At 43.8% G+C, this 12,946-nt stretch overlaps 1 protein-coding gene across 2 annotated transcripts in view; it reads left to right on the plus strand.

The window, feature by feature from the left end:
• Positions 1–11,529: 11,529 nt before the first annotated feature.
• Positions 11,530–12,946, plus strand: part of PRKCD (protein kinase C delta) — a 43,921-nt gene continuing 42,504 nt past the window's right edge. For both annotated transcript variants that reach the window (XM_072129097.1, XM_072129098.1), the window contains exon 1: positions 11,530–11,709. The gene's annotated coding sequence lies outside the window, so the exon portion shown is untranslated. The remainder of the gene's footprint in view (positions 11,710–12,946) is intronic.

The following is a 12,946-nucleotide window of genomic DNA, read 5'->3' on the forward strand; positions in this document are numbered from 1 at the left end:
AAGGGGAAACACCGATCTGCACAATATTTAGAACTGTGGCTTTATTAGAGGAAAACTAAGAATGTGATTTTATAATATTTTTAGATTTTGGAGTACTGTACATACTTGAGTATAAGCAGAGTTTTACAGCACAAAAAATGTGCTGAAAAACCCTAACTCGGCTTATACTAGAGAAAAAAAAGTGTACTTACCTTCCAACGCCACCCCGGGAGGTCCTTAAAGCCCAACAATGTTCTGGCTCCCTCTCTCCGTGTGCTGTTGTTGCGTGAGCTGTGGTGTCAGCACACACACTAGACGCCACAGCTCGAACGACGGCACCGCACGGAGAGAGGGGGCCCGAGCATTGTTGGACAGAAGAGGACCTCCCAGGGGGGCATCGAAAGGTGAGTACACTTTTTTTTTTCTTGTAGGCTGGGCAGGGGCTGTATACTGGGGACGGGGACTGCAGGCTGTATACTGGGGGACAGGGGCTGGCAGGCTGTATACTGGGGGACAGGGGCTGGCAGGCTGTATACTGGGGGCAGGGGCCGGCAGGCTGTTTACTGGGGGGCAGGGTCTGGCAGACTGTATACTGGGGGGCATGCACTGGCTGGCTGTATACTAGGGGCAGGCTAGGACCAATGCATTTACTACCCTTGGCTTATACTCGAGTCAATAGTTTTTTCCAGTTTTTTTGTGCTAAAATTAGGTTCCTTGGCTTATACTCGGGTTGGCTTATACGCAGTATATACAGTACTAGAAGATCCTTAACCACAGTCTAACTGGGCCCTAAGGCAGTGATGGTGAACCTTTTAGGGACCAAGTGCCGAAACTAAAAGCAAAAGCCACATATTTTTCACAACAAGCAAAGGCAAATTTAAAGTAACAGGTTTCAAACGTATTGGCACCAATACAGGACACCAATACAGGAGAAAGAAGGAGAAATTCATATTATTATTGTAGTTTCCCTCTAAAGTCCCCTTAACAGGATAAATCACAGGTCCAGAGAAGAGTCTACAATGATAATCAAGCTCAGTCCACACCTCCTTGATTCAGGTCATGAGTCCTGAATGTTGACCTTTGTGCGGGGTGATGGCCTGGGTGCACAAAGAAAGGGCTCCAAGTGCCACCTCTGGCACCCGTGCCATAGGTTCGCCACCACTGCCCTAAGGAATCAGCAGACTAGGGACTATTTGGAGACTAGTGGGGTCTCCCATTTACTAAGGGTTGATGGAGGGTGCAATTCCAGTCCAACACTGCCTGTAGCTATTGTTCCAGGCACAGCTGTTGTGTCCCCTCAATACATGCATCTTACTATGTGGAAAAGTAAATCTTTGTGTGATGTCATTTTAGGATTGTTTTTTAATAAGACAGTGAAGTAGTTTCCTAGTAGAAACATTCGATCTAAGAAAGTTGAAGGTGAGGCAATGTATAGTTAAGATTTCTCTAATAGAAGCAATTTCAGATTTCCTGGGCAATGAACATGAAGTCCATCCTATGTATTTGTGAGATTTGTCAGTACGCTGTGTTTTTATCTTTCTCCTGTTAACGTGTGTCTGGAAATTCCTGCCCTGGTTAGTAATGGAGTGAGACTGAAATAGCAAGTGCTTAGCTTTATAGTACAGGAGAGGAAAGCCCGGCCTCGTCTTCTCTCCTCCCACGGAGGTTGTCACCTTGTCACTAGAAACTGCGCTGATATCCATCTATTACTACTTGTTTAACAATTTTAGTCTTAGGTGCGGTGAGGAAATGGCCTGGCAGACACGCGCAGCTTCATCTTCTTTCATCATCTTTCACCTGAAGTCCCTAGGAAAAAACGATTACATTACAAATGAGGCAAACCACAAAAGTCAAACAAGTTCTCAAAAAAACAAAAAAAAATCTATGATAAAATAGGTGGATAGATGTTTTTTGCATCAGTTATTGTGAGCCAAAAAAAAACAAAAGGTGGACATCTTTCCATTAAAGGGATCCTGTCACCAGGCCAGCGTTTTTAGGCTCCACCATATCCCTACAGTCGATATCCTCAAACAGTTTTCAGAATTCTGACTTTTTTCCTTGAAGCAATAACTTATATAAAACTTTACCCGGCTCCCTGTCTAGATGTGTTTTGGAGTGGCTGGCTCCTTCCTCAGTAGTTTTGTCTCTTTCCTACATGGCCTTCCTTTTACATACCAAAAGCTGCTTGAAGCCCTGCCTGGAATTGTGATTCAATACGTTTCATCAGTTTTTTTTGCGCCCCATACACTTTGATGGATTTCCGTATTCTGCCTTAGTGAAAATCAACTCCAAATATTTTCCATGGGCAACGGATCAGTGAAAAAATATGTGAAAATACCCATTAATAACAATGGCTTTGTGAGGAAGAAATGGAAATCACTGAACCATGGATGTGAAAACCAACGCCAATGTGGTTGTGTCGTTTCTTTACAGAATAATGCAAAGTCCAATTGGCCTTTCTGTCTACCCTGTTTTATGGTAAGAAAGACCTCCCGTGGACTGTTTGTGCCCTGTATGTCATTGGTGGTGATGACAATAATATAGGCTGCTGGAGCCGCAAACTTGGACAGGAATAGACCCTGCTCTCTTTTGCGGCTTGGGAGGTAGCCTCAAGCACAGGGAATCCACATCTGTGTACATGAACCCATACTTAGTGAATGGGCACATGTCTCAGCTGTTGAAACACTGTCTAGCACTCGTCCAAAATTCATTGTTTACTGTAGAAATGCAGTGGCTGACCATCAGGCTGCGTTCACACGTTCAGTTTTTCAGATGCAGTTTTTGAAGCCTAAAGCAGGTGTGGACCATAATGGGTGAAAACATATCACTGAAAGGCAGTGGTGCAGGGGCGTAACTACAGTGCTAGCAGCCATAGCAGCCACTATGGGGCCCGCAGTGTCAGGGGGCCCCATCATCCGACCTGACACAATAAAGCATGGATGATGTGCACCATTATATCTATATTGTACTGAACATTGTCCAGCATAATATGGATATAACATATACTGTGATGTATATATGCAGTATCTGTGATGTGTATATGGTGTCTGTATACACTGTATGTGAGTATGTTGCATATAGCAGTGGGAGCATATGCAACATGTTGCATATGGGAGCGATCGCAACCTCTGCACCCCCTCAAGTTACGCCCCTGCTGAGAAGTGCTACTCATCTTCTTTTTTTTTTTTTTACTTCATTTCTGGTTTGGACATCCAAACACAGAGCTGTGATTAGCCCCATTATAGTAATGCAAATATTCAACAGCAAACATTGTATGGGCGTCTCGAATGCTGGAGTTGTTCTAAGGCTGGGTTCACACATGTGGGGTCCTGCTATAGCACAGATCACAGTCAAAAGTTCTGTATGACCTCTCCATGAACAAGCAGCTGTAGTTGCCAGAGGGTATAATGTGCTATGTTTTTCCTTGCCCTGCAGATGAATGGCCCTCTGTAATCTTAGAGCTTGTCACGCCTGCCCTCATTTCACTTTTTGGCTCTGTGTAAGTCGCAGCACATGAAATCTACTGTTCTCAGGACACGGTTGCATTATTTATATATAAGCTCAGTGAGATGAGAAAAAGTTGGTATTAACTAGACTTCCATGAATGTGCAGAGAAACTCAGTACAAACCTCTCAGGTTTCTCCTTACAGGCTGATGAATAGTTCATTCCCACTAAAAGGGACACTGTATCTACACAATGGAGCTTTTTCAGTGAGAAATGTATCTTTTTTTTTGCATATCCTCCTGGGAGTAAAGTGTTAACATCATATTGCATAATATATACTTTATATATTCAGTTGTTGTACTGCTTTGTAGTTTACATAAAACAAAGGGGATTGGAACAAGAGGAAATCAAGATGCCAGGCTGTAGCGGACTACAGGTCATACCAAGGTTAGACAATTCCTACTGAGTATCATATGACTTTCTGGTGGCAGCAGAATAATAATAATAATAGTAATTCTTTATTTATATAGCGCACACAGATTACGCAGCGCTGCACAAAGCATGTCAAATTGGTTCCTGTCCCCATGGGGCTCACAATCTAAACAACCTAACAGTATGTTTTGGAGTGTGGGAGGAAACGGGAGGACCCAGAGGAAACCCACGCAAACACGGAATGGAGGATTGCAAAATTGGGTTTCAGCCTCAATGAATGCTGATCCAGAAGTTCCAAAGAAGTCAATGGAATAGAGTTTCTATGGCAATGCAGCGTAATGTATAACACATTCTCATACAGATTGAGGCTTAGGGGCAGGGTCCTTCTTCCACCCCCATCAATTGATTCTTATGAGGCTGACCACTACACAGAGAATGGATTTGGTTCCCACCTTTATTGTCTATTTAGGCTTTCGCATCAGGATCAGCCGATTGGTGGAGTCCTGAGTGTCAGACTATGATGAGAATGTTTTTTTTCTGTATAAATTTTCAGTATCTAAATCTGGAAAACCCCTCTAAGCTCATGACACCAGAGGCATATATGATGCTAAACAGGGGTGTAACTACAGTGGTAGCATTGTCAGGGGGCCCGCATTGTCAGGGGGCCCCGTCATCTGACCTGAAACAATAATCTATATTGTACTGCACATGTCCAGCATAATATGTATATAACATATACTGTGATGTATATATGCAGTATCTGTGATGTGTATATGGTGTCTGTATACACTGTATGTGAGTATGTTGCATATGGCACTGTATGTGTGTGTATATGCTGTGTGTGCACATGAGTGTATTTATATCTGATTGTAACTCGCATGTGTGAGTACACTAATATATATATATTTTTAAGTGGGAAGGGGGGCCCCATGCAGTAGCCTGCTAGGGGGCCCTGTCTCTCCTAGTTACGCCACTGATGCTAAATGATTTGCTCTATCCAGAGTATATGCACACCACCAGTAACATGCATGGAAAGTTGCCTGAAGTGCACAAGTATATGTTCCCATTGTACATATAACTTATTATCCAAATTGTGTAAATATTATATGTATTTTTCTTTTAGTAGTATTTTGAGTTGTATAAATCGATCATCTGTGTGATAACATATGTTCAGTGTGTGATATGATATTTCTGTATTATCTGTATTACAAGGTGTGAAGAGCGGGGAAAGGCAGCACCACGTTTATAACCCAACAGGTACAAGAAAGTTCATGATTGGTCGTCTTTTATTAATACAAATATTCATATGCTGGGTCATTAACTATAGGAATTTGGTGAAACATTAACTTTTGGGCCACTCCTGTTCTTTTGGTCCTTTAGCTTTTGTTTGAAATCAATACATCAAGAAGGTGTCCAGTCAGAAACCAGAAATACCAATATATGATAACATTATCAGCTTGTGGAACAGAACTATGTCATGGAATGTATTGAACCATATGGGGCATTGCAGAGGACGACCCTGATGAGGTCATCAGAGATTGTAGGAAAAATTAGCAACCTTATAAATAACACTCACTTTATAAATCCTTTACCTACTAAATACAGTTGAAACGAGAAGTTTACATACACTATATAAAAAGACACATATGAATGTTTTTCTCACTATCTGACCTGAAATAAGAATAAACCTTTCCCGTTTTAGGTCAATTAGGATTATCAAAATTATTTAGATTTGTCAAATGCCATAACAATCAAAGAGATCATTTTTAAGCCACTTTTATGACTATCTACAAATTCAAAAGTTTATATACACTGTGGTTAATTTGCATTTAAAAAGAATGGACAGCCCATGTGATGATGTCATGTCTTTCAAAGTTTCTGGTTTATTAGCAACACTTGTGGATATATTTTATGGCATACCTGAAACACACTGCTTCTTCGTGTAACATCATGAGAACGTATAAATTAGTTAAGATATCGGGAAGAGAATTATGGATTGCACAATTCTGGTTCATCCTTGGGTGGAATTTCCAGAAACCTCATTCATCTGTACAAACAATTATACACAAATACAAACAAAATGGGAATGTCCAGCCATTATACTGCTCAGTAAGGAGACAGGTTCTGTGTCCTAGAGATGAATGTGCTTTGGCCTGAAACGTGCCTTTTAAATCCAAGAACAAAAGTTAAAAATGGTGGCTGAATCTGGTAAGAGTGTATCACGTTTAAAGAAAAAAAAGGAAAAAGCTTACAAACCTGAACACACTATCCCAACTCTAAAACCCTGCAGGAGTGGGGGGTCATCTCCCGCATCCAGAGGATGGAGGAACTAACTGCGGAAGTGCGTGGTACATGTGCCCCCTACCTTGAATGCTGTGAATGCTGGACACCCTGGATAAATTTACAACATAAATACCCTTTCTCCCTGTTACTGGAGTGTATACCAGACGAGGTATGGGTTGTTATACAAACTGGATGTTCGTGGTGACATATTTTATTTTGCGCACTGGATAACTGGCTAATTACTCCATACACATTACTGTATGGATATCACCTTGTTTCTATGTACACTGAAAATTCAATAAAGCTTTTGAATGATAAAACAAGGCTTTTTTTGTAATTTATAGTATATATTTTTTAACTATGCAAATTAACTCAAGATGAACATTATTAATGAATTTCCTATTTTGTTTTGGTTGTTTTGATATATAATATGTATAGTCTTGGGCAAACCGGGTGACTATGTTTTTTCTCAAATTATATTGGGAAATGTAAATGTATTTTTTTTTGAATATTTATTAGTTATTTTTTTGTGTGTGTATATTTTTGCTGTATATGTCGCCCATGAGGTCATAAAAGACGCCAGGGGGCAATTTTTTTCTATTTTTAACAAGAAACGACCCCCTGTGAAGGGTGATATTGATCAGAGCTGTACTGGGTGTGATCAGACCCAGCAGCTCTAGTTAACCCCTTTAGACCCGGCAGTCAAGTGAAGGCCAATTCTATGGAGCTGGCAGCGGATGTTGGCTCTGCTCCTCTCAGCATCGCGACGCTTCAGAGCGATGCTGTGAGGAGTGGAGAAGGGTGAAGGGGTAGTAATAAACCGTATCTCCCTTCTCCCTAGGGTCTCTGGGTGTCGGATCAGTAGAAAACTGCAGCAATGTCTAAAGACAGATGATGGGGCCCCCTGACAATGTAGTTACGCCCCTGGGCTACATGCACAAGACCATATTTTCTTGTCATGTGCAAGCTGTACCACAATGTTTACAAGGATAGCACGCGGCCCCATTGTTTTCAATAGAAAATACAGTCATCCATTTGGTTGAGTGTATTTCTGACTTAACTGTAATTCGGCCAGACAACCGCTCCGCATGATGAAGGATGTGTCCTATATTTGGGCAGATTTGTGGAGCAGCTGCTCATCTTTAAATGGAGAGGGGAGGGGTGAGGAGCACTCCCCATTCCTTCTCCACCGGCCGTGTGCTACCCCCACATTCTGACCCTGGTGAGCACATGAAGCCTAAGGGCAATTGTACTTAACACCTTAGCGCTCTGCGCCGTAGCTGTACTGCGCTGAGTCCCGCGATTAGCGCTCAGCGCAGTACAGCTACGGCGCAGAGACGATGCCGGTTCAGCGCTGTATAGCAGCCGAACCGGCATCGCTAGCCGCGGGATTTCAGCGGTAATCTACCGCTGACATCCCCGGCTAACACCCGCGGTCGGAGTGGGCTCCGATCGCGGGTGTTTAACCCGTTAAATGCCGCGGTCAACGCGACCGCGGCATTTAACATGCCTTCTGGGGGTCTTTACCCCACGATCGCCCCCCCCCGCACCGTTTTCGGGGGGGCCGATCGCTGTTTTGGCTCCTCTGGGGTCCGATCGGGACCCCAGAGAAGCCTTGGAGGGTTTACCTTTAAGATGGCGTCTGTGACGTCATCTTAAAGGCAAAGTGTCAGCCTATGCATCTGCATAGGCTGGCACTGATAATACCCTGCAATACATTAGTATTGCAGAGTATTATCAAGAACAAGCAATCAGATGATTGCTTGTTCATATCCCATGGTGGATCAAGTAAAAAAAAGGTTTTTCAATAAAAAATTACTTTATAAATCACTAAAAATGCCCATAAGCCAGAAAACATATAAAGAGACATATAACGCTCAAAAAAGTCTAAATCATAACACAAACCCCACATATATAGTATCACCGCGTCCGTAACAATCCATAGAATAAAACTAAATAACTATTGAACCCATATGATGAACGCCGTAAAAAAAAAACGTCAAAAACCCGACAAAAATTATGATTTTTACCTATTATATCCCACTAAAAATGCAATAAAAAGTGATCAACAAAACATATGTACTCCAGAATGATATTGTTGCAAAGAACAACATGTCCCGCAAAAAACAAGCCATCAACCAGCTCTGTAGCCAAAAACGTAACAATGTTATGCCACTTGGAAGACGGCGATGCAAAAATGATAGATTTTTCCCCACATTAGGGTTTTATTTGGCAAATTTAGTAAAACATAAGAAAAAATATTAATGTCTGGTATCCCCGTAATCGTATCGACCCATAGAATAAAGATAACAGGATTATTAGGATATACGGTGAACACGGAAAAAAAAAAAGTAAAAAATCCAGTACAGAATTGATGCTTTTCTACTCATGACCTCAAAAAAAGTTCCAAAATTTTCAACAATAGGTGATACCATCCCCAAAATGGTAACACTGGAAAAAGCATCTCGTCCCGCAAAAAAAATGCCGTCACATGGCCCAAATAACAGAATAGCGAAAATTTTATAGCCTTCAAAAGGGGGCAACCAGAAAACTAAAATCCTGGCAGCTGCAGGGTGCTCCTTCCCTTCTGCGCCTCGCTGTGCCCCCATAACACAAGTAACGGCCACGTGTGGGGGGTCGCTGCACTCAGGAGAAATTGTAGAACAAATTTTATGGTGAGTTTTCTCTTTTTATCTTTTGGAAATGTGTAAATTTTAGGGCTAAATGAACGTATAACCGACAAAATTTGATAAATTTGAAATTTCTAAATTTCACCGCCATTTTGATTCAATTACTATGAAGATCTCAAGGGGTTAACAATCTTTGTAAAAGCTGTTTCTGATAGTTTGAGGGGTGCAGATTTGAAAATGGGTTGGTTATATAGGGGGTTTTGTTGCTAAATATGTAAAATTTGATTTCAAACAGTATTTATCCCCAAAATAGTCAATTCCGAAAATACGGAAAATCGCTATTCGATTTGTAGGCCGTGTGACGTCAAAATAAATTATCCAAACATTTCAAAAATTATGAAAATGTAAAGTAGACAAATGGGAAATGTTATTCTGCAAGTTATTTAGGTGGTAAATCTATCTGCCTGAAAACGCGGTGATTTAGAATTTCGAAAATGGCAAATTTTTCTAAAAATTCATCATTTTTTTCTTTTTTTTGTAAATAAACGCAAAACTTATCAGCCAAAATTTACCACTAAAATGAAGTACAACATGTGGGGAAAAAACAATCTCAGAATCGCTTTGATAAGTAACAGCGTTCAAAAGTTATTACCACAGGAAGAGACACTGGTCAAATTTCAAAAAAAAGTTGCGAGCCTTAACCTGCAAACAGGCTGCGTCCTTAAGGGGTTAATGCTATAGAAATGTATGTAAACATTTGTGATGCAAATGCCTTGAAAGTCTCTTTTTCTCATTATTTTGGCATTTGGTAAAATTTTAGTGATCCTAATTGACCTAAAACTGGAAGGATTTATCCTGATTTCATGTCAGATAGTGTCTTTTTAAAGATGTAATTATTTACATAAATGTCTTTTTATTTCTCTATGTAAACATCTGACAGTCTATGTAAACAGCTCCAGTCCTGAGCTGAAATGCGTCGCTGTTTGATGTCACCCACCTTACTGATAATACTATACTAGGATTGTGCTTCATTCTGCCTTGTTTCTTTGCTGTTGTTTTTTGGGGGCTACAAGACCCTGCACACTAGCCCCTTATCCTAGGCATTTCTACCTTATTTATATACAGTACCTCCTAATTTATATACAGTGCCTCCTTATTCATACACACCTCCTCATTTATTTTTATACCCTTCTAATTCTTATGCTGCATTCACACTGCCGCATGGGGGACGTATATACATCTGATATATGTCCCCCATAGATGGCAATGGGCGCACCGCGCCCTACGGGAGTGGTACGGTGCAGCACAAGTGCGGCACCGTACCGCTCTGTACACCGTGAAAAGATAGGACATGTCCCATCTCTTCACAGCATACGGCGCCGTGCATCAAATATCCCTATGGAGAGGGGTGGGGGTGAGCTGCGCTCACCTCCTCTACACACGCGCTGCTGTGGGCCTGCCGTGCTATGGTACGGTGGGCAACGGCATTGTGAATCCAGCCTTATACACGGTATATACAGTATACCCTTCTATATACAGTGTCCCCCCCATTTATATACAGTACCCTTCTAATTTATCTCATAGACTGTAAGCTCTTGTGTCACCCCCTCATCCTCATAGACTGTAAGCTCTTGTGTCACCCCCTCATCCTCATAGTCTGTAAGCTCTTGTGTCACTCCCTCATCCTCATAGACTGTAAGCTCTTGTGTCACTCCCTCATCCTCATAGACTGTAAGCTCTTGTGTTACCCCCTCATACTCATAGACTGTAAGCTCTTGTGTTACCCCCTCATCCTCATAGACTGTAAGCTCTTGTGTTATCCCCTCATCCTCATAGACTGTAAGCTCTTGTGTCACCTCTTCATCCTCATAGACTGTAAGCTCTTGTGTCACCCCCTCATCCTCATAGACTGTAAGCTCTTGTGTCACCCCCTCATCCTCATAGACTGTAAGCTCTTGTGTCACCCCCTCATCCTCATAGACTGTAAGCTCTTGTGTCACCCCCTCATCCTCATAGACTGTAAGCTCTTGTGTCACCCCCTCATCCTCATAGACTGTAAGCTCTTGTGTCACCCCCTCATCCTCATAGTCTGTAAGCTCTTGTGTCACCCCCTTCATTCTCATAGACTGTAAGCTCTTGTGAGCAGGGCCCTCACTCCTATTGTTCCATATGACCGTTTGTACCGTGTAATGTAATATTGCATTTGTACACGTCTCCTATGATTTGTAATGCACTGCGGAATTTGATGGCGCTATATAAATAAAGGTTATTATTATATACAGTGCCTCTCCCCCATTTATATACAACTCCATTCTAACTTATATACAGTGCCCCTCCCTCATTTATATACAGTACCCACCTAATTAAGTCATAATTAAGTTCCCTTTTATTAGGGATATGTATCAATGTTTTACACTCCAGAACCAATGAAAGATGCGCATCCCTACTGTGAGGCAGGTAAGTAGCCACATGTAGTAGTCACTGTTCACACCTGGAGGACACAGTCTGGAGGGTACTATCACTTATGTGGCGCCTTCCTCAGGTAGCACAAGGTGGTTACAGGGGAATGAGGAAGGACGGTGAGAAAGTAAAGTAGGAGGAGGGAGGAGAAGGGAGGAGGGGAGGTAAGTTTCTAGGAAACACATATGAGGAAATAGAGTTTGTAATAGTTTGTACAGTATAAAGAAAGAGGTGACGGGATCATTACACTGCGGTATCAGAGGCAGCAGCGAGGGGCAGACACCGGGGGGCGCTGTACAGCGGGTGAGCGGCCCGGGACACGGGGAGGTGCCGGGGGAGGAGGAGGAGGTGCAGCCGGCGGCGGCGGCGGGAGGAGGAGGAGGGCTCAGCCCGGACACTGCTCACACACAGCGGAATAAGGAAGCGCCGTCACCCCGGGGTCCCCCGACAAGGACTGGACCCCGACACCTGACACAGCAGGTAAGAGACCGGAGACATCCAGCAAACTACAGACGTGTTCACACAGTGCGGTGCCGGGACAGGAGACGGGAGGGACCGGTGCAGGTGATGGCAGGCTGCAAGCAAGGAGAGAATATAGACAGAAAGTGACGGGAGAGGGATCAGAAGAGGGGGAAGTGTAGGATCAGGTGTGCAGGGAGGAGTAGTGAAGAAGAGTCCCAGGGGAGAGTATGGAGGAGACGGACGATCAGAGAGGGGGTCAGTATGGAGGAGACGGACGATCAGAGAGAGGGTCAGTATGGAGGAGACGGACGATCAGAGAGAGGGTCAGTATGGAGGAGACGGACGATCAGAGAGAGGGTCAGTATGGAGGAGACGGACGATCAGAGAGAGGGTCAGTATGGAGGAGACGGACGATCAGAGAGAGGGTCAGTATGGAGGAGACGGACGATCAGAGAGGGAGTCAGTATGGAGGAGACGGATGATCAGAGAGGGGGTCAGTATGGAGGAGAAAGACGATCAGAGAGAGGGTCAGTATGGAGGAGACGGACGATCAGAGAGAGGGAGTCAGTATGGAGGAGGCGGACGATCAGAGAGAGGGAGTCAGTATGGAGGAGGCGGACGATCAGAGAGGGGGTCAGTATGGAGGAGACGGACGATCAGAGAGAGGGTCAGTATGGAGGAGACGGACGATCAGAGAGAGGGAGTCAGTATGGAGGAGGCGGACGATCAGAGAGAGGGAGTCAGTATGGAGGAGGCGGACGATCAGAGAGAGGGAGTCAGTATGGAGGAGGCGGACGATCAGAGAGAGGGTCAGTATGGAGGAGGCGGACGATCAGAGAGAGGGTCAGTATGGAGGAGACGGACGATCAGAGAGAGGGTCAGTATGGAGGAGGCGGACGATCAGAGAGGGAGTCAGTATGGAGGAGACGGACGATCAGAGAGAGGGAGTCAGTATGGAGGAGGCGGACGATCAGAGAGAGGGAGTCAGTATGGAGGAGGCGGACGATCAGAGAGAGGGTCAGTATGGAGGAGGCGGACGATCAGAGAGAGGGTCAGTATGGAGGAGGCGGACGATCAGAGAGAGGGTCAGTATGGAGGAGGCGGACGATCAGAGAGAGGGTCAGTATGGAGGAGGCGGACGATCAGAGAGAGGGTCAGTATGGAGGAGACGGACGATCAGAGAGGGGGTCAGTATGGAGGAGGCGGACGATCAGAGAGGGGGTCAGTATGGAGGAGGCGGACGATCAGAGAGGGG

This window comes from Engystomops pustulosus, chromosome 10 (genome assembly GCF_040894005.1).
Source record: "Engystomops pustulosus chromosome 10, aEngPut4.maternal, whole genome shotgun sequence".
Lineage (NCBI taxonomy): Eukaryota > Metazoa > Chordata > Amphibia > Anura > Leptodactylidae > Engystomops > Engystomops pustulosus.